Source organism: Dermacentor andersoni, chromosome 11 (assembly GCF_023375885.2).
Source record: "Dermacentor andersoni chromosome 11, qqDerAnde1_hic_scaffold, whole genome shotgun sequence".
Classification (NCBI taxonomy): domain Eukaryota; kingdom Metazoa; phylum Arthropoda; class Arachnida; order Ixodida; family Ixodidae; genus Dermacentor; species Dermacentor andersoni.
Window position 1 is genome coordinate 10,154,929 of NC_092824.1, and position 26,278 is coordinate 10,181,206.

Sequence of the window (26,278 nt, forward strand, 5' to 3'; positions counted from 1 at the left end):
AGAGTGTTTCCTTCCGGCCTTGTAGGTTACGGTTATGTTATATTCTTAGAGTCTGGGGCTCCACGGTGCCGGCCGTCCTGAAGGGTCCTTTACATTCGCTAGCCAACACAACGCGCGATGTTCAGTGACGAATTTAACGGCCTGCCTCATAGGTAAAGATGGAATTTTGCTGTAACCCAAAGGGTGGCGAGTCATTCCTTTTCGATCGTATAATAATTGCCTTCCGCTTTTCACAGCGACCAGCTAGCGTGAGCTATCACCCGTTCAAGTCCGTCTTTCCTCTGGACTAGGACGGCACCGAAGCTTAGGCTACTGATCTCAGTGTCCACATATTTCGGTATGGGCATCCTCGTCGAAGTGCGCAAGTAACGGTATCGACTGCATTCGTTGTTTGAGTTCTTGAAATGCGTCGGCCCGCTTGAACTCGACATCACATTTAGTTAGATATATCAGCCACTCGGCGATGCGTGAAACGTCCTTGACAAAGCGCCTGTAGTAGGCACACATGCCAAGGAATCTACGCACTGCCTTCTTGTTGATGGGTTGCGGGAACTGTGCGATTGCAGCTGTCTTTTGCGGGTCTGGACGGACACCAAATTTGCTGATCACGTGGCCAAGGAATAGAAGCTCATCGTAAGCGAATCGGCACGCTTTCCGGCTTCAGAGTGAGCCCTGATGACTTGATGGCCTCTAGTACAGTCGCGAGCCACCTAAGGTGATCGCCGAAATTTCCGGCTAAGACGACGACGTCATCCAAGTAAACAAGACAGGTCTGCTAGTTCAATCCTGTTGACACCGTATCCACCACGAGCTGCAACGTTGCAGGCGCCGAGCACACTCGAAATGGCATAACTTTGAACTCAGAGAGGCCGTCTCGCCTGATGGAGGTGGTCTTCTTGCGATCTCTCTCGTCGACTTCTATTTGCCAGTAGCCAGACTTGAGGTCCATCGACGAGAAGTATTTAGCGTTGAAGAGCCGATCCAATGCGTCGTATATCCGTGGCAGCGGGTATACGTCCCACCTCGTGATGCTGTTTAGTCGACGACCATCGACGCAAAAACGTAGGGTTCCATCCTTTCTCATCCCCAAGACTAGAGCAGTTGTCGACAGTCTTTTGGACGGCTGAATGATGTCATCGCGCAGCATTTCGTCAGTTTGTTGCCTAACAGGTTCACGTTCTCGCGTCGAAACTCGGCAAGGGCTCTGGTGGAGTGGTCGAGCGCACTCTTCAGTTATTATGCCAGGCATTTCGACTGGTGTTTGTCCGATCCTCAATGACATCGAAAAGCAGTCTTTGTATCGTCGGTGAAGACATCTGAGCTCTAGCTACTCGCTCAAGCGGAGATTTGTATTTAGGTTGCAGTCAGGTTCGGGAACTATGGTCGTCGAGGTAGATGCGGCAGAATCGGAGATCACAAATGCGTTGCTGGTTTCCACAATTTCATCAATGTACACGTTTGTCGTCCCCTTGTTGATGTGTTTGAACTCCTGATTGAAGTTGGTTAGCATCAGTTTCGCTTTCCCTCCGTGCAGTCTAGCGACTTCTCTTGCGACTCAAATTTCACGGTCGAGCAGTAGACGTTAGTCGCCCTCAATGCCTCACGCCTTCTACGTCTGCAGGTGTTTCGGTGGCGACGGAAATGACAATGCTGGAGCGAGGCGCGATGCTCACTTGATCTCCGAGCACACTCAAGGCGTGGTGACTACGAGAGTTCTCCGGCGGTATCGCTTGCTCTTCCGACGGTGTTATCGACTTCGGCTTCAAGTCGATGATTGCGCCGTGTTGGTTCAGGAAGTCCATGCCGAGAATGACGGCTCGTGAAGACTGTTGGAGGATAACGAAGGTGGCAGGCTAAGTCCGGTCATGAACGGTAATTCTTGCCGTGCAGATTTCAGTCAGCGTTATGAGGTGTGCTCCAGCAGTCCGAATTTGAGAGCCTTCTCATGCAGTCTTAATTCTCTTCACCTGGCCGGCGATAGGTCCGCTCATGACGGAGTAATCGGCTCCTTTGTCTACTAAGGCGGTGACTGCGTGGCCACGGAGAAGCACGTCGAGGTCGGTGTTTATTAGTCTGGCGTTAAAGTTACGTCTTGGCGTTGGATCACGACTACGTCTAGTTGACCTGTGGCTGGTACGTGGCGTCGTCTGGCCGTCTTTTATCGGCGTGTTCTTTGCTTCCAGACTTCGTAGGGATGGCGGCGTCTCGTTCATATGTCGTCGAGACAGGATTTTCGGTGCCTTCGTCGGCGGCGGAGGATCTTTGTCAGCTCGACGAACAGCTACCGTGCCTCCATCGGTGGCCGTTTTTAGTTTTTCGGGTATAGGCTCGCAGAGCGGCCCCGGTCTGGACCAGTGTATGGTCGGCGTTGCTTGCGGCGACAAGTAGCGTCCTGGGAAGGACGAAAAGGATGGTCGGCACAGACTCCACTGAGTGGCGGCGAGGTATTTGGCTAAGACAAGTGGGTGCTGCCCTAGGTATGGAAGCGGCGCGTTTACGGCGAACCGCGGTACGGGCATCGGCTTGTACACATGGCTGGCTTCACCTCAGTGATAGTAGAGCAGTCGGCCAAGTGTCGGTCTTCCTCGCGTAGTTGCGCTGAGCGACGGGTGGGTGTGCTGGCGACGGGGGCGGAGGACGACGAAATCGTGGTATTACGGGGCCCTGGCGCGAGCGCGGGGACTTCGACAGCGGGAGACGACGACGTAGGTCGTCGCTTCCGGCACGGGAAGGGTCTATTCGGGCTGCCCTTCACAAACGCGCTGTGACCGTTGAAGTTCGTCCTTGACCATGTCAAAGACTGAGGACACCTGATGTTGCGACGAAGGAAAGGTCTTGCGCAGTTCTTCGCGCACAATGGCCCTGATAGTCTCTCGGTGGTCATCTGAGCCCAGTGCCTGGGTTGCGCACTGCGGCGTGAGCATTTGGAGGTTATATTGCCTAGTGCGCATTCCCAGAGCTTTCTCAATCGTCGTTGCCTGAACTCAGCTACGCTCTTCAGTGGGTTGCGGATCAGTCCGGCGAAAAGTTATTGCTTTACGCCTGGCATGAAGAAGCGGACTTTTTTTCTCCTGAGACATTTCCGGGTCGGCATGCCAGAATACACGGGTCATCTCTTCCGTGAAGATAACGATGGTCTAATTGGGTAGTTTCCCTCGGGTTTCCAGCAGAACTTCGGCCCTTTCTTTTTTCACAACGCTCGTGAAAGTGCTCAGGAAGTTACTGCGGAACTGGTCCCACGTTGTAAGGATGGACTTCTGGATCTAGAACCAAGTCCTCGCAGCATCATCCAAGGAGAAGTGCACATGGCCTAGCTTATCCTCAGAGGTCCAATTGTTGACGGTTTTGATTCTTTGGAAGGTATTGAGTCAGCTTTCCGGATCCTCCGACGAAGCTCCACGGAGGTATAGGGAGCTCCCTGGGTTGTGAAAGCACGATGGGGGACGCTGGGGCTGCCATTGTGGTTGGTGAGCTGGTCACGGTCTTCCTGATCGTGTTAGGTAAAAGCACGTGCTACGGGGGCAGTCCTTGCAGTCGCAGCAAGCTCGCTGGTCTCAGGCAACGTTGGTGATGTGCGCGGGTTTCGGGCTTGGATCGCGCCTTTGCGGAGGCGTTCGGTACATGAACGTAAAGCACCTCCACTAGATGTCCCACAGTAGTGACGGTGAAGAAGGCAGCAAAACTGTGACGAAACTAGTGTTATACTGGGCGAACTTCTGCTACAAAAACGATAGCGGCGAACACAGTCGGCGATCGTCAAAAACCTAATCTGTCGGTCAAGGGCGCCGGCTTTTATACAAGAGCCATCAAATGTTCCATAGAAATCACTGGTGCCCGCGTCTCCTCGAGAAAATTCTGAAACATTCGCGCCGCGCATACATCTCAAAAGATTACACAAGGTTCAATGACAACAGACAGCGGACAGAACCATCGCTAACATTTCAGAAACATCTGTTACATGCAGGCACGTCCCACGCTGAGCGATAGCAATTGTTAGACGGTGAAAAGCGCTTACGCGAATAAGATAATCAAGTCCACGTGCCAATATGCTCTAATCATTTCCTGAATGGAGAAAAAAGCACAATCGAAAGTTATCCTGACAACAACCCGACGCTTTTTCCCAACGTTTACAAAGTGCGCCAAGCTGACCACAATCATTGGACGAATAAAAACACATGGAAAATAAGGGCTCATTTGTCTCACTAGCCGCACGAAGTGACTTGTAGTAGCGCCGATTACGTCGGCAAGTAAGTCCCGGTTCTGTGTACAGTAGTGAGCAATGAAAGACCTCTTAGAAGCGCTTCAAAACCCCAAAAGCTTTCGCTTGACGCCGTGCCAGACGACGAAGCACAGAGAACGTTAGAGTACCGTGGTTTCACACAGTCACTTTCAATTAAGATCGCGCCCGAGCGGATCAAATTTCTGACTTTCGATCAAGGATGGTCATTGCTACACAGTTCAACAATTCTGATCGTTAGTTCAGCTCACTCGGCATGACGATGCTAGCGACTGCCTACGATCGCGATCGTGAAGCTCGAATTCGATGCACGGATCGCCATCGACTGAATGCATATCGAGCAAATCATCATCAGCCTGGTTATGCCCACTGCAGGGCGAAGGCCTCTCCCATACTTCTCCAACTACCCCGGTCATGTACTGATTGTGGCCATGTTGTCCCTGCAAACTTCTTAATCTCATCCCCAAACCTAACTTTCTGCCGCCCTCTGCTACGCTTTCCTTCCCTTGGAATCCATTCCGTAACTCTTAATGACCATCGGTTATCTTCCCTCCTCATTAGTGTCCTGCCCATGCCCATTTCTTTTTCTTGATTTCAACTAAGATATCATTAACTCGCGTTTGTTGCCTCACCCAATCTGCTATTTTCTTATCCCTTAACGTTACACCTATCATTCTTCTTTCCATAGCTCGTAGCGTCGTCCTCAATTTAAGTGGAACCCTTTTCGTAAGCCTCCAGGTTTGACGTAGGCCTCAAGAAGTCTAAGGTGTTCCTGATTCTTTTTGCAATTACCTTAGTAAATACTTTGTAGGCAACGGACAGTAAACTGACCGGTCTATAATTTTTCAAGTCTTTGGCGTCCCCTTTCTTATGGATTAGGATTATGTTAGCGTTCTTCCAAGATTCCGGTGCGCTCGAAGTCATGAGCCAGTTTCTCTAGAACAATCTTCCCACCATCCTTCAACAAATCTGCTGTTACCTGATCCTCCCCAGCTGCCTTCCCCCTTTGCACAGCTCCCAAGGCTTTCTTTACTTCTTCCGGTGTTACCTGTGGGATTTCGAATTCCTCTAGACTATTCTCTCTTCCATTATCGTCGTGGGTGCCACTGGTACTGTATAAATCTCTATAGAACTCCTCAGCCACTTGAACTATCTCATCCATATTAGTAATGATATTGCCGTCTTTGTCTCTTAGCGCATACATCTGATTCTTGCCAATTCCTAGTTTCTTCTTCACTGCTTTTACGCTTCCTCCGTTCCTGAGAGCACGTTCAATTCTATCCGTATTATACTTCCTTATGTCAGCTGTCTTGCGTTAAACGTTGCCAGGTTCATATTACAATGGCGGCCTGTCCGGAGCCAGGGATTCTTAGCGCCCTCTGGTGCGTCGCAGGTCTGACCGCTACCGTGCTCAGTTGCTTCGCAACTGCTGGTGACTGAGGGCCGGGGTTTGATTGTTTTGTTCATATAGGAGGTTGTGGCCAAGTACTGCACCAGGGTGGCCAATCCTGCTCTGGTGAGGGAGTGCGTTGCCGGTTCTGGTCACCGGGATCAGGGCACACTCCAGGCCTGTTTATGCAATTTTATCAACACGCGGATTTTTTTTATCCGGCGGAAAATTGCGCGGCACCGGGATTCGAACCACGGACCTCTTGCACGCGAGGCGGGTGTTCTACCTCTACGCCACCGCTGCACCGGGGGGGGGGGGGGGTCGCACAACGCCTTCAGGGTGACAATTTAGTGACTTCAATGTTAGTGTCACATTAGGCTTTACTCACGTGCAGGATGACCTCGTGTGGTTGTTTTAAAAATCAAATTATGGGGTTTTACGTGCCAAAACCACTTTCTGATTATGAGGCACGCCGTAGTGGAGGACTCCGGAAATTTCGACCACCTGGGGTTCTTTAACGTGCACCTAAATCTAAGTACACGGGTGTTTTCGCATTTCGCCCCCATCGAAATGCGGCCGCCGTGGCCGGAATTCGATCCCGCGACCTCGTGCTCAGCAGCCTAACACCATAGCCACTGAGCAACCACGGCGGGGGTGGAGTTGTTTTCCTTGCTGCGAACGGCATTTCGCGTGAACGTCCAGGCCGGTCACTTCTGTTGCGTACAGAACATGTCAAGTAGCGTACAGCTTGTCTCCGCTCGTTAGCGCAGCAGCATGAAGTTACTCTCCTATGCCATTACTATGCCTAAACCCGCATAAGTATTTGCAACATCATCGAGGAGTGATGTTGCAAATACCTTGCAAAGTAGTGCAACATCACCGAGGACAAGTTTTCACAATAAAACGCTAGTTTCGTCAATCACAGTTTTGCTGCCTTCTTCACCGTCACTACTACGTGACAATATTTTATTCGTGTTCGAAAATGAGCTATTTGGTATTTTCAAATATGGAAGCTAACCAAATATTTCGCAATAACGGAGTGTCATGTTACTGTTCTCCACCTGCTGAACAATGTATCGCGAATTCTCAGAAGTAAAAGAACGACAATGTTTTTGAAGCAATGAAGAAACACAACCGGCAATGTAAGCTTTGTTTTCGATATTGCGGTGAAAGTGTGGCGCTGGTTAACAGTCCTTGGCTTAGATCTTGTGCCCATTCAGAAATATCCAAGAATGTGGACATGCCAACTGTCGTCGCCGTCACACAACTGTGTAATGCGGAGGTTGTGGGTTCGGCTTCCACCGTCAGGGAGTTGTTCTTTTGCCTCCATTTACCTTTAGCTTCTAATTTTTACATTTCAATCAAAAACTACAAGTATTTTCTTCTATGCATTCATTTCCTTCATTATCTGTTGGCTGTATATGGTTGCGACTAACTATTTAGACCCTCACGTACTAAAATGGATAGAGTGCTTCCTGTTTGGGCACACGCAGTTCGTAACAGTTAACGCCCACAACTCTACTCCTTGTCCTGTGGCATCTGGAATACCGTAGGGGTTAGTTCTACGACTGTTGCTCTTCCTTATTTAAATTAATGACCTACCTAACAACACTTGTCTGCCATAAGACTGTTCGCGGATGATTGCGTCATTTAATGTGAAATCTTAACTGCTAATGACCATTTAACACTTCAGTCGTACCTAAGTTATATAAATGCATGGTAAACAAGAAGAGAGGGGCTTAACGGAGGGGCCCCATTCTTATTAAACATGTCGTAAGAAGCCAACAAACGTTCACCTCAACGACAACACAGGGGAAATTACGTGAACTTACTAAATGAATTGAAGAAATGATAAATTAATGGAAATGAAAATGGATGAAAATGAAAAAACTACTTGCCGCAGGTGGGGAACGATCCCACGTCTTCGCGTTATGAGTGCGATGCTTTACCTATTGAGCTACCGCGGCGTCGTTTTCTCATCTGCTTTCTTGGGTATTTATGTTTCCTACTAGAACCCTGGGAGCGTTAGCCAGCGCCACCACTCACAAACATCCTTTCCGCCGAAGGAGTCACGAGTAAGCGATCTTTTAGGGTGAAGGCAACTGGTCAATGAACCCGCGCATGCTACCTGAAGGCATCAATATTGCCGGATTCGGGGCACTCGTTACGTAATGAACGAGAAAAAATGGGGTTAGCCGAGGGGCCCGATATCGGGCCCCCCGGTTGTTCTCGTTATACAAAAGCTCTGCTGCAAATAAAAGGGATTTAGCTGAGTTTGGGTTGCCAGCTTTTCCGAATTCAGCGGGACAGTCCCCACTTTTCAGAAAACGTCTTGTGTCCCGACTTTACTGAGTCGGGATGAACAAATGTCCCGGCGTTCGACTTCTTTTCTACTGAATAACAATTAGTAGACCATATTTTCTTTATATAATTCCTGCGAGCTCGTTAGCATATTAGTGTCTCGTTTTTGTATGTGTGTTCTGCTGCATTCGCATGAACATAAAGGCTCTTTCATGTTTGCCGTGCTTCCAGTTCTGTTGTACACCTTAACCGTTCACAGTTCCTCTTTCCCCATTGATCCCTATAAAATATAAACGTGTTAGTGGGGCAACTATACTGAACCTTCTTTATTCTAAATCGGCGCACGGTACGACAACAAAGTTCCTTCAAGTTTGTTGCAAGCACAGACTGGTGCCTCCTGGCACTGACAGGATCACCCTTCAGTGCCAGGAGCTATATCGTTATAGAAACAATTGGGGGTAAAGTGAATTTCGATTTACAATTTAGAATTTTCTTTATTTAACGAAAATTGATAACTTCAAATGAATGGCAGCACAATATGTAAAAAAGCTTTGTAACACTGCGCCGAAAACAGATACCGCAGTTACATAAACTGCACCTCATAGAGCATCTGAAGAGGACACACACACACACACACACACACACACACATATATATATATATATATATATATATATATATATATATATATATATATATATATATATATATATATATATATATATATGAATGCCCATAGCATAGGTGAAACTGTTACATCGTTTTCAATTGATGAGACAAGCAGTCGTAAATTGTTCATTCACTTTTTAAAACCTTGCAAATTTTATGAATGACGGAAGGTAGGCGAGGTTGTGTGCTGTATGTTACAGCTGCAGCGCGAAAAAGGCAGATAGAACGGGTCCTTTTGTTACCCCGGGTCCAAGCTTTCTCGCACTGCTGAGCTACAAAATTTGAAGAATTTTGATGAAAAATAAATGTCGCAAATTGCAATGCTACTTCCTGTCGTTAATAGAGTCTAACGTTTCCTTTTCAATGCGAGAGAGCTCATAGATATCGGCGCCGTGGTATCCACAAAGAAAAAAATCCTCTGTTCTCATGTGTTTATAGAAGAGCTCCCAAGGTAAGCCTTTCTTATAATACACCATTTGCATTTAGCGACATTTCGTAGAGCGCATACAGCTTGCGCTGGGCATTACCGTGTTCAACCGGGCGCGTCCACATTTCACTCTCGGCGGCGTCTCAGTGGCAGCAGCCATCGAGCTGGCCGGGGGTGGCCCGTGTGTCGCGTCCAGAGGCGCCGAAGCAGGGAGCGGCCGTGTCGTCTCGCTCAGCAGGAGCGAACACAAACACGTCGCCCACCTGGGCCGGGCCACCCGCGGCATTCGTACGGGCCCCGTTAAATAATGTTTTCTCGCTCTCTGCACGTGAAGTCCGCGCGTATGAAGGAACGAAAGTGAGCCACGCTTAAAGATGGACGTGAACGATCTGAGGATGTCACAAACAAACAAGGGGATATCAGCAACGTGTACCGCGTAGGATACTCGAGTCCTAGATGCTTCGAGCAGCGAGTAAAACTGTAGATATCGCTGTACACTTCTCGCACCTCGCCACTCATAGTATAATACAAGGATAAGAAAAGTGCATCGCATCATTTGCATTTCCGTGAAATTAGGGTATTCGAATGGGAACGCAGCCCTGGTTTATATATTTGGCTGCAAAACGTCGTGTCCGTGCTCCGCTGTCCGGGTTCGGCCCGCTTACTGGTCATGAGTCGGCTGTTGGTCCGTGTCTGATTATGCGCTGTGGAGGGCCGCGTGCTGCATGCAATCGACGCCAGCAAGCAGATGAAGAAACTACGTAAGCAATGGCGCAAACGATTACCAGGTTTGTTCCTTTGGAGGTACACCCATAGGAGCCAACAGTATATGCACAGGTTTTATGCGGTGATTTACATGTTTAATCATCATCATCACCATCATCATCATCATGCTGCTTTATGTCCACTGCAGCAAGAAGGCCTCTCCCTGCGATCTCCAATTACCCCTGTCCTGAGCCAACCTGTTCCAACTGGCGCCCGCGAATTTTCTCATTTCATCGCTCAACCAAGTCTTTTGTCGTCCTCGATTGCGTTTTCCAACTCTAGGTACCCATTCTGTAACCCTAGTGGTCCAACAGTTATCTAACCGGCGCGTTACACGACCTGTCCTGCTCCATATTTTCCTCTTAATGTCAATTAGAATATCGTCTATATCCGTTTGCTCTGTGATCTAAACCACTCTCTTTCTTTCTCTTAACCTTATGCCTAGCAATCTTCGTTCCATCGCTCTTCGCGTGGTTTTTAACCTGTTCTCAAACTTTTTTGTCAGCCTCCAAGTCGCTGCCCAATACATCAGCACTGGTAAAATGCACTGAGTGTACACCTTCCTTTTCAATGATAATGGTAAGCTTCCAGTCAGGAGCTGGCAATGTCTGCCGTATGCAATCCAACCCATTTTTATTCTTCTGTGAATTTCCTTCTCATGATCAGGGTTCCCTGTGGTTCATTGACCTAGGTAAACGTACCCCTTCACAGACTCCAGAGGCCGAATGGCGTTCCTGAACTCTGGTTCCTTTGCCCGGCTATTTATCATTATCTTTGTCTTCTGCACATTAATCTTCAACCCCACTCTTACACTCTCCCTGTTAAGGTCCTCAATCATTTGTTGTAATTCATCCGCAGTGTTCCTGAATAGAACAATGTCATCGGCAACCCGAAGGTTGCTGAGGTATTCACCGTCGATCCTTACTCCTAAACCTTCCCCAGTTTAATAGCTTGAATACTTCTTCCGAGCATGCAGTGAATAGCATTGGAAAGACTGTCTCTCCCTGTCTGTCTGACCCCTTTCTTTATAGGTATCTTCCTGCTTTCCCTGTGTAGAGTTAAGGTAGCTGTACAACCTCTGTAGATATTTTCCAAGGTATTTACGTAAGCGTTCTGTACTCCTTGAATACTCAATGCGTCTATGACTGCTGGTATCTCTACTGAATCAAATGCCTTTTCATATTCTATGAAAGCCATATAGAGAGTCTTATTGTACTCTGCGAATTTCTCCATAACCTGATTGATGACATGGGTGCGAGCTATTGTAGAGTATCCCTTCCTGAAGCCAGCCTGTTCCCTTGGTTGACTAAAGTCCAGTGTTGCACTTATTCTTTTGGAGATACTCTTGGTAAATATTTTATATAATACTGGGTGTAAGCTAATGGGCCTGTAATTTTTTCAATTATTTAACGTCTCCCTTTTTGTGGAATAGTATAATGTTTGCATTCATCCAGTTTTCTGGGACCGTTGCAGTCCATAGGCACTTCGTATAAAGAGCCGCCAAATAGCAGCGAGCAGACCGACACTAATTGCGTGGTTGATCTTGTGCCTATCTGGCGAGAAAAGCCCCTCTAAACGCCGGGCAGTGTACACGCAAAGACCGCTCCGTGTTGGAAATTGAGCGCTATATTCTGGCAGACGCAGAAAATGACTAGCCAGTATTCGTCTGTTAGCGACAAATGCAGACAGCACGCACTTTCCTAAAGCTTTCCCTCAGCATCCACATTTTTCTATGCATACATTATTAACCACTATTTACCTTGACACGCTGTACACAAGCAGCACACTTGGAAAAGCAGAAACTAACATGTTTTTAGATCAGTGAGTTTTTCTCAGTGCTTTTGTTGCTGCGAACTTAGCCTCCTTCTGGAACGTATTTTAATAAGCTTACCTAAAGCAAGTGCCCTTCTGGTATTTTTGTTACGGATTTTTCATTGCTAGCAATTAAGAAAGCAGCATAAAGCGCCATGACTATTTTCTTACGTGCATTTTCGCAATCCTATGCCACCCCATTTCTCAACAGCTTTAGAACATCTTCACTAATAGAACTTCACTCTCATTACTTAATGGAACATTAGTAAAATTGTAGAATAGCAAGAATTTATAAATTGCATGAGAGACTCAGGAAAGTTGCCAGGTACCAAATACACGAACAGAACCTTGAACACATAAATGGCTGTGACCGTTTTGTACGTATACCTTGTCAAAGCAGGCAGATCAGATGCTTTGTCGTGCTGTTCAGGCTGCATAGTGCCGCAGACTCCTATGTGGTGCACAGATGCCTCCGTCTCAGGAAACTGTGACATCCCTAAACAATAAATGTTCAGCTTATTGTAATCACAGCTGAAACTGCAAACTTGTGATTTAACAACATCGCGTCAAATTGTGGAAAGCTCTCGTACAGCCAGCTACATGAAGCTGCATCCGCTTAGACAAATTAAATATTTAATTCTTACATCACAGACGGTTATTCAACGTGTCAAAGGCACGAAAACAAACAGAACCCTAAACACAAGAAATACAGGTTGCCTTGGCGACAATTTATAAGCATCAAAGTTTGCATACAAGCTAAACTCTTCTCATGAGTCGGATCATTTGGATGCCGTCGCGCGTTGACGTCAGCTGTGAAAACATTTGCACAACACATCAACGTACTTCTAGAATTGTCTATAGAATTTCTTGCTGAGAAATTACGTACAGAAGCAGTGACATTCCCTGCTTGAATTTTTGTGTCCGTTCAGACCAAGCGATGCCCCGGCGCTAGCATACTTCATAACAAAAAGAAAATAAACAATAGATGAAGCTCTTAGCAACATCAATCTCGGGGTAATTTTCGTGAAACTTTTTGCTAAATGTGCACTACGATATCGAACGAACATTAGGGAACCACTGTTATTGTTTTTGTAGCTGTACTAATAATCTTCTACTGCGCATTACAAGGTACACTACATGAACCATAAGAATGCGCCAGGCGCCGGACTTACCTTCCGAGGCGAGCGCTCCTTCGTGTCCGTTCCCGCCGCATCGACTGCACCAACAGTCCGCCCAGCGTACTGTTGAATTGCGGTGAACTACCGCACGCGATAGTACAACTATCAACACATTCTTCCGTGCACTGTGATCCGATGCGGGAGCGGCGAGAGTACAACAGCTTCTCGTGAGCCGGGAACAAAGAAAGCGCGAATGGACCGCACTACGATAATCAACAACGGCGCACCGCAAGAAACATACAGCGAGCTAATAGCGTTGCACAGGCTCCAGGGCTTAGTGATCCTTAATTCACACAAAAAAGGAGCACATGTTCTCTAACTAAGCACGACGTAAATATGATCAAACGATCGGTATCACATCGGCCGCTCGTCGCAACAACGTTTATAGATCCACTTTAAGTACACCAACTCCTCGCCTATGCGCACCATGCAGCCCTCTGCCGTTCCCGCCACCGCAGCACTGCCATCGACCTCCGCGCTAAGCGTCCGAGCGTCGTCTGCTATAGCCTGGCACAGTTATGGTTGCTTGTCGCGGCACTCGGCATTTACATGGTACTCGCTGAATAAAGCAGCCATTACTTCTTTCTGTTGTTGTTTAAGCTGAAGTATAATAATGGTGGGACTAAAAATTAATCTGAAGAAAACTAAAGTAATGTTTAACAGTCTCGGAAGGGAACAGCAGTTTACGATAGGTAGCGAGGTACTGGAAGTGGTAAGGGAATACATCTACTTAGGACAGGTAGTGACTGCTGATGCGGATCATGAGAGTGAAATAATCAGAAGAATAAGAATGTGCTGGGGTGCGTTTGGCAGGTATTCGCAGATCATGAACAGCAGGTTGCCATTATCCCTCAAGAGAAAAGTGTAAGACAGCTGTGTCTTACCAGTACTCACGTACGGGGCAGAAACCTGGAGGCTTACAAAAAGGGTTCTACTTAAATTGAGGACGACGCAACGAGCTATGGAAAGAAGAATGATAGGTGCAACGTTAAGGGATAAGAAGAGAGCAGATTGGGTGAGGGAACAAACGCGCGTTAATGACATCTTAGTTGAAATCAAGAAAAAGAAATGGGCATGGGCAGGACATGTAATGAGGAGGGAACATAACCGATGGTCATTAAGGGTTACGGACTGGATTCCGAGGGAAGGGAAGCGTAGGAGGGGGCGACAGAAAGTTAGGTGGGCAGATGAGATTAGGAAGTTTGGAGGGTCAACATGGCCACAATTAGTACATGACCGCGGCAGTTGGAGAAGTATGGGAGAGACCTTTGCCCTGCAGTGGGCGTAACCAGGCTGATGATGATGATGATGATGATATTCTACGGACACCATACCTGGGGGTGCACGTCCGAAGAAAGGAATTAGATTTTTAAAAAGTGGGCCTACAAACCAAAGAGCACACGCAATGTTATCGCTCGGTGACCCACACGTCGCCGGTACTGGCGTCTCCGTGAGCGCAAAACTTGGACCGGACGCAAAAGACCTCGACCGCCAGCCACGTGCACGAGGACAGTGACAAGGCACACGCAATGAGAAAATAAAATCGGCTACAGCACAAGAAGCGCAAACACCCGCAACTAACGTGCACACGTCAGCACTGTCAGCAGAGCAGCGCCGCTCACTTGGTGCAGAGCTCGACCGCAGCGCCCTCACGTTCCCAGGAACAAGTCGCGCCCTGCTCGAAAGGAAGAGTCGTGCAACTGAGAAAGTAACTTTAAGTCTCGGTCCGAAATGAGGGGAAATGACGCCATTTGTTTACTTCGCCGTCTGTGGTTCCGGTAACAGTGATCGCATGGGTACCGTCGGTAGTAGAGGCGTATTATTTCGATGTTTTTGCGTGTTTTAGGCGGCCTTTTTCAACAACTTTGCTGACATTGCTTTCAATAGCGAGGACAGCCTGTGGAGCAGCCCTATCAACCGTACAGGGCCGTAAAATCTGTTTGAAGTTCGCAGCACATCGTCGTTTGGTTTGTGAGGTGTTCGTGTTTCTCAGCGGTGTAATCGACGACGGATTTGGCGTCGAGTGGTGTGCACTTTGTTCCAGCTTGTTGTGCGCCGTTCTACGAGTGTGTACTGTTAATGAGTGGTGCTGTTTGTGCATCGGGAAATGGTACCACGCCGGCGGGACTTGCTTTCTTGTAAAAAAAAAACATCCGTACCGTCTTTGGCGAGTGCTTTCGGAAACTGCTCGCCTTTTGTGTGTGTGTGCGCGCGCGCGCTTCTGATATGCGTCGAACGCGTAGGAACGTCCGTACAGTCTTTGGCGAGTGCTTTCGGAAACTGCTCGCATTCTGTCTGTGTGCGCGCGCGTGTGACATTCGTCGTTATTGCGATTTGCAAAGCTGCTTTTCATTTGGTGACTGCGTCCGCGAATGTCAGGATGTGATACACGTTCGTCATTTAAAGACCCTGCTTCAGTGTAGGGTCACTTACATTTTGGTTGCTTGGAGGTCAGCTTTCAACGCATGGCAAGGCATTGCAGTGCGCTTAACCATCATTGGCACACGAACTGCTTTATCATTTCTCCTTTAAATTCAAATTCAGTTTTGTGTAGTATGTAGGCAGATAATGGTCACCAAGATGCGACGCTCATCTCGTTTTTTGCCACTGCTGTGCACATATGAGGATTTTTTACTAGGTCAAGCTCTCTCGGCAAGTTGTGAAACACTTAGTGCAATTAATTTTTCACAGCAGTAACTGTGATCATGACCACAATTGATCACATGACATTTTTAGGGATTGTTATTTAATTACAATGTTTTTTATTTATTTCTGACAGTGCGATGGATTTTGACTGCTATTTTGGCTATCTGCTCACCAACCTATTTACACTGTCTTGTGGTTCTGCTTTTTATTTCTATATGTGGGCATGCATCGCCAATCTCATGCCTGCCTTCTACAATTGGACATAAACAGGCACTAACATGCTCTTAGCAGATTTGTATTTGACAGTATTGTGGTTGACGAACTTGGCTATTTGGAAAATATGCAGGTTCAAGTTCGCCCATTACTACCTCTGACTGATATCTCTGATGCAAGTAATATTATTAGGATGTGACAAAGTGCATACATAATTTGTCACTGATCAAACTCCTTGCAATAAACTTTGCCAACTCGTCCTTGTTTGAAGTGTCTCCAGTGTGCTATAATCACATTGCCAGATTATTTTATTGCGTGCACAAACCAACATGTAGCATTTTATTATTAAACTTTGATGGTACCTGACTTCTAAATTGCAATAAAATCTTAGGCAGATCTACTCTTAACAAGAAATTCAAACTCTGATGATAGCTTTCGACAATATCATTGTGCTATCCTGTGCTTACTGACTGGTCGAGGAATGCGTCATGCAAAGGCAGTAGTATCGCCATAAGTGTTCATCCGAGAATATGTCCCCAAGTGAAAATCATTGCATCAAAAGTACCGACACCAGCTTTGATGGGGATGTATATGTGTTCGTTGCATGAAATTCCAGAAGTTGAACTCTGAACATCTTATTTGCTCTGTAGTTTGTGCTGGTATATATGTTTCACAATGGTTCAAAGTGATCATACAGCACATGATCACGCTCTTGCATGTACTACAAACAACTCATAAATTTGACTGTCATTAATGAGCTTTTGTATGCACTACAACTTAAGTGCACACACTTTGTATGCAATTCATAGTCATCTTCAAAGATCAAGTTGCTCATACGACTACGGTGCGTACACATCACACGCCACCTCACACACGTCATACATAATCTCGTCAGGTCTACACAACTCATCGCACACATATCATACAAGCTCTATGCATTCTTATCGCACATCGCATAAATCTCGTGCACTTCGTAAAAGTCTGCGTAGCACATCATACAGATCTCCCCCGTTTTCTATGAGAGTTCGTTCAATATGCATTTCATATCGTTCATTTTTCGTCAAACCTGTGCGACATGCATACATCTCGTTCAATCTCTCGTCAAATCTGTGCGACATGCATACATCTTGTTCAATTTCTCATACAAATTTTTCAATAGGGGAGTCGCCGAAGATTATTCTCCGATAGCCCCCCTTTTTTTGTTGGCCACCCTCGGTATTAAATTTGTAATGGAATCGGCTTTGGTTGCGATGCGCTCTAAGGTGTAGTCATTACTGCCGTCCTCCTCCAGGAACATGCCCAGCATTCTGATTCTGTGCACTACCGCGATGATGGATCCGGTCTCGGTGGTGATAGAGATATCGGGAGGTGTCCCTTTCTTTGCACCGATTGTGGGTCGGTATAGTAGCAGTTCTGATTTCTTAGCCGACAGGCATAGTCCTGCCTTCGTGAGAAAATCCTTAACTACTGTGATCGTTGTTTGTAATTTCTCTTCGATGTGCCCGTCGCTGCCTCCCTCGCACCAGACTGTGATGTCGTCGGCTTAGAAGGCGTGACCGACACCTTTAATCTCGGCCAGCTTTTGGGAGAGAGCTCTCATGGATAAGTTGAATAAAAAGGGGGAGAGGACTGCCCCTTGCGGGGTGCCTCTTGGGCGGAGATCACATGTTCTCGAGCCCAGAGCTCCTAGGCGAATGATAGCTTTTCTATCCTTTAGAAAGGAGCTGACGTACTTGTAGAAATTTTCTCCCAGACCCGCTTGTTTAATCGATTCGAGCATGTGAGAGTGCGTTACCTTTTCGAAGGCCTCTTCTAGATCCAGTGCCAGAATGGCTCTGGCGTCTCTGGAGACCTTGTAAATAATCTTCTGTTTTAGAAGCAGCATTATGTCCTGTGTGGACATGGATGGTCTGAATCCAATTTTATTGAACGGAAGCCGATTCTTTTCCTCTGTGAACTTAGTGGCCCTATTGAGAATGAATGACGTGCTCGGCGACCTTCCCCGCACAGGAAGTGAGTGAAATCGGCCGGAGCGAACCAAGCTCTAAGGTTTTCCCTGGTTTCGGGATGAGGATTACGGTCGCGTTACGCCACTCCAGTGGTACCTCGACTGTCTCCCAAGCCTTATTGATTTTATTCATGAGTAGCTAGGTGGCCCTGCCATCCAAATTCTTTAAGAGTTTGTTGGTGATCCCATCAGGACACAGTGCTGATCTGCAATTGAGTTCGTATAATACTTCTCTAACCTCCGCGTACGTGAAGGGGGAACCCAGAGGGTCCGTTCCGTTCTCGTGCGTCGCAGAGGGGTAATCATTGTTTGAGCCGGATTCGATGCAGAGGTATCTCGAGGTTAGCTCGTTTGTCATTTGTTTCTCGGTCATGCCAGAGCTTTTTAAGTTGTGAGTGAGTCTATCAATAGTGAGCCGCTGATTGGCTTTGGATTGTTTGTCTCCAAGCAGATGCTTGCGGGTGTTGCATTTTGCTCCGCTCCTCATTTGCCCATCGACGGCATTGTATACTTCGTCCCATTGCTCCCGAGCGAGGGTTTGGCTATGGTTTTCTATTTGCTTATTAAGTTGTGCAATCTTTTTGCGTAGGTGCCTATTCAACTTTTGTGTTTTCCATTGTGCCTGTAGCGCGTTTTTGGCTTCTAGGAGGTGTGCTAATCAGCTGTCCACGCGCTCTACCTCTTTGTCCGTCTCTACTTCCTTTGTGGAAGCGGCAACGTCTTCTCTGAGGCGAGCGAATAATTCCTCTAACAAGCGGTATTTAGTCTCGTCCTTCATTCTGACAGCTCTAAAGAGGTCCCAATCCGTTACTCTGAATTTTATGAGAGGCGGTTATGAGACTCTTATCGCGAGGCTGCTGATGTAGTGATCGCTGCTGAGAGTCTCTTGTAAATGGTCCATACCAGTTCCTCCGCTTTCTTAAACATGGCCAGGTCTGGCGTGGTATCCCTGCTGACCGAGTTGCCAATTCTGGTGGAGTATTTTAGATCGGTGACCATGGTGAGACCGCAGGCTACTATCTGTGCCGTGAGGGCCTTGCCCTCGGCCGTATCATCGATGTAACCCCAATCTTGGTGTCGTGCGTTAAATTCCCCTGCTATGATAAGAGAATGATCGCCTGCAATTTTACATGCCTTCTGGAAGCGAGCGTTAAACGTCTCCCTTCTGTCGGCTGGCGAGCTGTACACGTACAGAATGAAAACGGATTGGTTGAGTTTAGCGTTTTGGATGAGCTCAATCATGGTGTGTTCGACTTTTAAATTCGGCCTAACGTCGTGACGTAAATAGGTGAGACTCTTTGAGACGAGTGTCGCTACTCCTCTTTTGCCCTCTGAAAAGTGCGCTTCTGTGTGGTAGTCGCGAAGAGCGATCACATCGGTGAGTGTTTCCTGGAGGAGGATTACTGACGGCCTTTGTTAGCAGGGCTAAGTAGTTGTTGCAAGACTGCCTTCCTTTTGCGGAAGCTGGCGCAATTCCATTGCCACATAACGCTAGATTGCTTGCGTTAGCCATCTTACTTACTTAGTGGCGGCGTACCCAGCAGCGCACACTGTCGGTCGGATTCTAAAATTTGGATCCTCGCTGTGTGCTCGTTCAGTTGGACCTTGGTGGGGCTAATTTCGGCAACTATGTCCGAACTTAGCTGGTCAAGCAGTTTTTTTTTATTGCGACAGCGTGCCTTCTGGCATAACGAAATATTTAAACATGTAGATACACTCCGGATTCGCGGAGGAAGTCCAGCAATGTCCGGTGATGGGGCCCCAAGATCCAACTTTCTACATCTGGAGGCGGACCTGGGGGTGGTCCACATCGAAGCAGGTGTTTCTGGCGGAGGGCATGTAGAGAAGGGCAAGTCCAGAGGAGGTGCCCAGTGTCCACCTCGCAGACAGGAGCGGGACAGAAGGGGCAGGAATCGCTGATGGAAGCACGGTACTGTGCCGACCACGACCAGGCTATCGCAGGGGTGAGGGCGACACGGAGGCGTAACAAGACCTCTTCCCAGCGCGCTAGGCCGCCAGGGAGGTCGGTGCCACACGGTGGGAGAAGTGCTCGCGTGGCGCGCCGCAGGTATTCTTTTTCTGCGAGGAGCCTTGTCTCCGGAGAGGTGGGGCCAGTTGAACTGGACGCGAAGGTTTGTTACGGCTCGCGGCATCCACTAAGGCTTGTGTGGGATGCGCATTGCGACGTATTCATTGTACACGTACTGTAACGGATAATTTCTCCACTGTGTCCTGAATCTCCTGTGCCAAACGTCGGAATTCAGAACACGCCGCAGACAACGGATGGCAGCTGAGGAATCGGTGAAGATATCAATGTGTCTACTAGACGGCGGAAGCAGCGGACAGAGGATGGATATTGCGTCTCGGATTGCCAAGAGCTCCGCCTGTGTCGACGGCCAGGCAGGGGAGCAAGCATACGAGCAGGTTGCGATTTCTGACAATACTTCAGGACAAGCGATAGCCGTGGTGACGTGATCATCACTCACACTAGCGTCGACATACGCTACATGTCTGCACGAAGAGCTTGCACTCGTACCTGATGAGCTATTTGCTATTACACTCGACTCTCTAAGGTGGCCAATGGATCGTGTGTGTATGCGAGTCAGAGGCCGATTGTCCGTAACTTGCTGATAAAGCCATGGTGATCGTGGCGAGCAGGAATCGCAGGGCTTCACTGAACCGTCTGCCATATACTTCTCAAGAGCTGCAGCTTCAGGGATATTACGGCACTTTGTGGAACGAGCCTGGCGACGCTGGTGGACCAGTTCGTCTAGCGTATTTAATTGCGCTTCGGCCTGGAGTGCGTGAATGGGCGTCATTTGTGGGAGGCCCGTAATAACCCGCATTGCTGCTCGATTGATAGATTCCAAGCGGTCCCACTCTGCTCGTGTCATGTGGTGAAACTGGGCTTGGTATATCAATCTTGGCTGTAGCACAGTACGCATGAGGAGGCTGGCAATGGTGGTTGTGGCACCACCTGACTTTTGAGAAATCCTACGGATGAGGTGCAGCATTTGGGATGTCTTCTGACGTGCTGTGCGAATCCAGGGGCCGGCGGACCCGGAATCGTACAAGTCCAGGCCGAGGACTCGGAGTGAGTTGACGATTGGAATTCTGTTTCCGTGCAAGAGAAGGACGATAGGGGTGGTGTTAAACGCACCGCGGCCGCGCGCATTCGCGACCGGAAGCACAGCCGTCTTTTGAGGCGACAACGTGAGTCCCAGAAAAGAACACCATTGATCTGTAAATGTAAGAGCGAGCGGCAACCTTGTGGCTTCAAATTGGAGAGACGGGTGGACAGTCGAGAGTGTGATGTCATCCGCATAAATGAGTGCGCGCAGGTCAGCAATGTCGCCCAATCGCCATGCCAAGGGTAGAAGGCTAATGTTGAAAAGTATGGGGGCCAGCACTGACCCTTGCGGTACACCGCGATGTGGCCGAAAGGATCCCACATTCTCCTTGTTGATGCGTATGGCGAATTCACGAGATGTAAGAAAGGTGTGAATAAACTTGCATATGTGGGCGGGTAAGTGAATCCAGCGTAGCACTTCAGCGAGGGCAGCGTGGCTGACGTGGTCGTATGCTTTGTGCACATCCATGCCGAGCACGGACCTCACTCGGGTCGATCGGCCACCAATCAAAACCATAGAGGACAAGTGACCTAGGCCGTCTTCTGCACCAAGGTGGGGGCGGAAGCCAACTTGCGACGGATGATACCAGTGATGTACGTCTAGCCACCACTGGAGACGGTTAGCCACCATGCGTTTCAACAATTTCCATAATGTGCACGTAAGAGAAATTGGTCGAAGATTTGATATGTTGTCATGAGGTTTGCCGGGCTTTGGGATGGCGATTATAGCTGCTTGCAGCCAGTGCTCCGGTACTTCTCCTGACAGCCATGCAGCGTTTAACGAGATAAGAACATCTTTCAAGGTGGCTCCTTCTAGGTTTTTAAGCGGCTCATAGGTCACGCCGTCAGGAGCCGGGGCAGTCTTCAATTTGGCTTGGTCTATTGCAGCGAGAAATTCAGCCACCGTGAACGGAGACTGCATCCCAGCGATAGCGTGAGCTGATGGGAGTGCCCCTGCACTCGGCGGAAGCGTAAATGGGGCGGAGACCACAGGTGGCTGCGTATCATAACCGGGAAATAATGCCTGCGCTATGTCAAATGCAAAGGCGTCTGCGGTTTTGCCAGACGCGAGGCACGCGCTGGAACCCGGGTCAGGAGAGCGTCCACCAACTTCCATTGCTCGGAACGTTTTCCAAATTGAGGCGGTGCTGGTGGTTGGACCCAGCGAAGAACACCAGGCCAACCAGCGTTGACGTGAGAGGCGGCGTTCGTGGCGTCTAGCTGCAGCTGTCAGCTGACGGTGGCGGAGTTGAGCCTCCACGGAATCTGGGTGTCGGCTGGCATGAACCTCTGCTTGGCGACGCTGTGCCCAAAGCTGTAGGAGTCGAACATCTGGAGCCGGACGAGATTCCTCGACCCATGACGTTAAAGTGGCTGTTTTCACCGCCGATTGTAACATTGGGATGGGGTCGCATAGAGGGGCAAGAGCGTCCCTTGATAACGAAGCACGAAACGTGTCCCATTCGATTACCCTACATTGGCGACGGAGGCAGTCGGTTTTCTGAGGGGCTAAGCCGAGCCGAATGGGTTGGTGATCACTACCCCAGCAGTCCGGTTCTCGATGCCAGGTAACTGTCTGATGGCCCAACCACCAGGCCAGGTCCGGTGAATACGGTGGCATTCGTGGGTGGGTGCAACGTCGTGTAGGCATGGATACGTCATTAATCAGATTAAAGTTGTTCTGGGTGAGAGTATCAAGGATGAGACGTCCACGTTCACTAGACACATAGTACCCTCACTCACGGTGAGGAGCATTGAAAAAACCGACAATGAGCATAGGACAGCCAGCATGATGCCGACGAAGCCAGGTGATCCACCCTAGACCAAGACGGGGCGCCTGTCCCGAGTGAGGACGCACATAACACGACACAAGCACAACAGCACACTGAGAGAGTTGCACCTTTAGAGCCACGACCTCTTGCCACGCAGTGCACCATGTCACCATAGGTATAGCCGTCTTAACGAGGGAGGTACGAACATATATAGCTGCTTTGCCTGGTTTATCACCTGACAGGCACGCACGGAGATCTGGGATGGAAGGTGTTGCGTAGCTAGTAAACCCCAAGATTCGAGAAGGAGAGTTCTGCTCCTGCAGGAGGAACGCCCAAGCTCGAAGTGAGCCCAAGCGAATGCGTTCTCGGAGCTCGCCAACCTTGTTAGCGAGACCCCGACAGTTCCATTGAATTACATATGAAGGCGGGTTGGAGGCCATTGTGGCAGCCGTCATAATAAGTGCTTCGCAAGAGTGGCAGTTAGGGCCTGTAACTGTTGCACATCATAACGCAGAAGCGATGCCGGGTCGGAGGCGAGTTTAGGCGCAGGTTCACGCACAGACGCAATACCTGACGCCGGCACTGGTATTGACATTTATGAGGCGTTTGTGCCGCCAATGACCTATTTGTTGTCGACGAAGTGTTCGCAGTGACAAGGCGGTTGCGGCGAGAGTTGAGTTTCGATAGTTCCGTTTGCAATTTTTCAATGTTGCGATCGATTTCACCCAATTCCTTTTGAAGTTCCTCCTGGGCCGTTGTAGACGCACGATGCCTGTGACGAGTCCGGCTAGTAACATCGCTGTAAGTTGCCTGAGGAGTAGATACACCCTTAGATGATGAAGGGTCGTCTTCCTCGATGGCTTCATCCTCTTCTGTTAGCGGAGCGAAGCGGTTGGGAGACACCAACAGGTCCTGGGTATGTGGAGTAGGGCGAAAAGTGCGAACGCCGCGTTTACTTTTCTGAGCCTTACGTTTCGTTGGGCAAGCGCGATCCGTTATTGAATGGTCATTGGATTTGCATAGACCACATCGGAATGCTTGGGAGGTGTTTGGCTCATTTGTCTGCACCGGAGCCGGGTTAGGGCACGAAGCACGCATGTGGCCTTGTTGTAGGCACTTGTAGCAGTATACTACGCTTGGGCGGTATGAACGAGGTCGAAGGACGCACCCATTGTAGATAAACCGTTTGGGTGGGGTAGCGGGTCCTGAAACTGTTACCAGGCATGTGCGACCACGTCCTAGGTAGCGGGCTAGCAGCACATGATGAGTGTCACAAGTCAAAGTATCCCGTAGAGTTTCCGGCGGTTCGTCGGGATCGACCCCTGTTACCACTTAGCGAGAGATGTCCGTGCCAGAGAGCAGGTATGCTTGAACGGGCAAGACGCGTCCACTGGGAAGGTGGTGGTGGTAGAAACATTTTATTATGGAAGTTAATGAGAGAGTTGCTTGCTGTGCGCCTGAGTGGCAGCCCCTATTCCGGGACGCCATTGGAGATGGCCGCTGCCCGGGCACGCGCCACCAAGGAACGTTGAGCTTCCAAGGTAGAGCAGCCGAGCAGGTACTCCTCCCAAGCCTCTCTAGTAGGGATGGGGAAAGGGGATGAAAAGGAAAGTGGAGCGGCGGGGCACGAAGCCACAACGTGTAAGGTATCGGCGAGGACCTGACAAGTCGGGCACGTGCCTGAGATTTCCGGCATGAAGTGCCGGGCGACCGCCGGACTAAGGAAAGTATTGGTCTGAAGGCGGCGTAGTAGTCGTTCGTCCGCTTTCGCCAAACCGCGTGCAGGGTTAGGGTAGAGTCGGCGCGAAGTGTGATAATAATCCAGAATATCACTATAGCGTGTGAGGCTCGAGTTGCCAGGATCCGACACAGGACATGAGGGGGCAGCGGCCCGGAGGAAAGAAGCGCTGGCAGCGGCATTCGCCGCCTCGTTAACGGGAAGACCTGTGTGGCCTGGGGTCCAGATTATGCTGATGGAGTGAGGGTTGAAACGCCAGGAGGCGGCCCGAAGGAGACTAGCCGCCAGCAGGGTGATGGAACCCTGGATGTATCGAGAACAGGCTGAGCGCGAATCTGTCAAGATAGTGCGAGTGGGGTGGGAGGCGGCCAAAGCGATGGCAACCTCCTCTGCATGAGTTACAGTGTCGGCTCTGAACAAGAGGCCATCGACGTGGTGACCCTCGGTGATCACAGCGGCCGTGAAGTGACCTGAGGGGGAAGGGCCCGAGACGTCTACGTAGAATACGCCGGGGCGTTCGGAGTGGCGCGCCTGGAGGGCTGCGGCACGCGCTTTCCTGCGACCGGGGTGTTGTTCGGGATTCATGTTGCGGGGGAGTGGCTTCACCCATAGCTTCTGACGCCAGAGTTCCGGTATCGGGGAGGGAGGGACCAAGTTAGAGATTGAGCTGAGGCCAAGTTTGTGTAGCAGGCGGCGCCCGCAAGGCGTCTGCAACAGACGAGTGAGTTGATTGACGCGTTGGGCTTCCCGCAGCTCCGCGAAGGAGTTGTGCACCCCCAGGGCCGCAAAGCGGCGATTGCAAGTAGCGATGGGCAGGTCCAGCGCGCGCTTGTACACGGAGCGGAGAAGAATATCCAGCTGGTGTTCGTGGTGACGACGCAGGCGAAGGTATGGCGAGGCGTAGAGGACCCGACTGGGAACAAACGCTTGGGCCAACTGGAGGGACTGGGTCCCTCGGAGGCCGCCACGCTTGGTAGAGACCCGCCGAATCATACGGCTCACTTGTTCGCTGGCGCGTCGGAGAGTAGCTATGGTACCCTTAGGGTCCAGGGAGGACGAGAGGTGAACCCCGAGAATCCTAAGGTCCTGGACCGATGGGACAGGGCCGGGCGGGAGAGAAATCTGGGGTGGTGGTAGGCGGGAGACTGATAGGAGTGCCGATTTGGATGGGGAACACTCTAGGCAGCAAGAAGCCTGCGTAAGTGTCTACTAGAAGGGCCACCTGTTGTAGGCGTTCCTCGATTTGAGCCGGAGAGCCGGTGTTGGTCCAAATTGTAATATCGTCAGCATAGAGCGCATGGTGTATCCCCTCGACCTTCTGCAGGAGGGAGGGGAGGTTCAGCATGGCCAAGTTGAAGAGTAGAGGTGACAAGACAGCTCCTTGAGGTGTACCCCGTGTGCCTAGTGGGTAAGGGCCGTGCTCGGTGGAATCGAGGCGGATGAAGACAGCGCGATTAGAAAGAAAAGCGCGGATGTAGTCGAAAGTCTTCTGTCCGCAGTTTGTGGTGGAAACATTAGCGAGAATGCTACTGTGTTTGACATTGTCGAACGCGCCCCGAAGATCGAGAGCGAGAACGGCTTTGTCATCTTGCCGCATAGTAGCCATTGGAATCTGAACCTGGCAACGTTTAACGTTAGAACGCTCTTTAGTGAGGCGAGTCTAGCAGTGTTATGGGAGGAATTAGAGGGTAGTAAATGGGATATAATAGGGCTCAGTGAGGTTAGGAGGACAAAAGAAGCATATACAGTGCTAAAAAGCGGGTATGTACTGTGTTACCGGGGCTTAGCGGAGAGACGAGAACTAGGAGTCGGATTCCTGATTAATAAGGAAATAGCTGGTAACATACAGGAATTCTATAGCATTAACGAGAGGGTGGCATGTCTTGTTGTGAAACTTAATAAGAGGTACAAAATGAAGGTTATACAGGTCTACGCTCCTACATCTAGTCATGATGACCAGGAAGTCGAAAGCGTTTATGAAGACGTAGAATC

General features: G+C 49.3%; 1 long non-coding RNA gene across 1 annotated transcript in view; it reads right to left on the reverse strand.

Annotated features, from left to right (window-relative positions):
• Positions 1 to 12,854, reverse strand: part of LOC129381373 (uncharacterized) — a 46,983-nt gene extending 34,129 nt beyond the window's left edge. Inside the window, exons 1-2 of the long non-coding RNA XR_008609562.2 lie at positions 12,774 to 12,854; positions 11,989 to 12,097 (exon numbers count right to left, since the gene is read on the reverse strand). This is a non-coding gene — a long non-coding RNA (uncharacterized lncRNA). The remainder of the gene's footprint in view (positions 1 to 11,988; positions 12,098 to 12,773) is intronic.
• Positions 12,855 to 26,278: the final 13,424 nt, after the last annotated feature.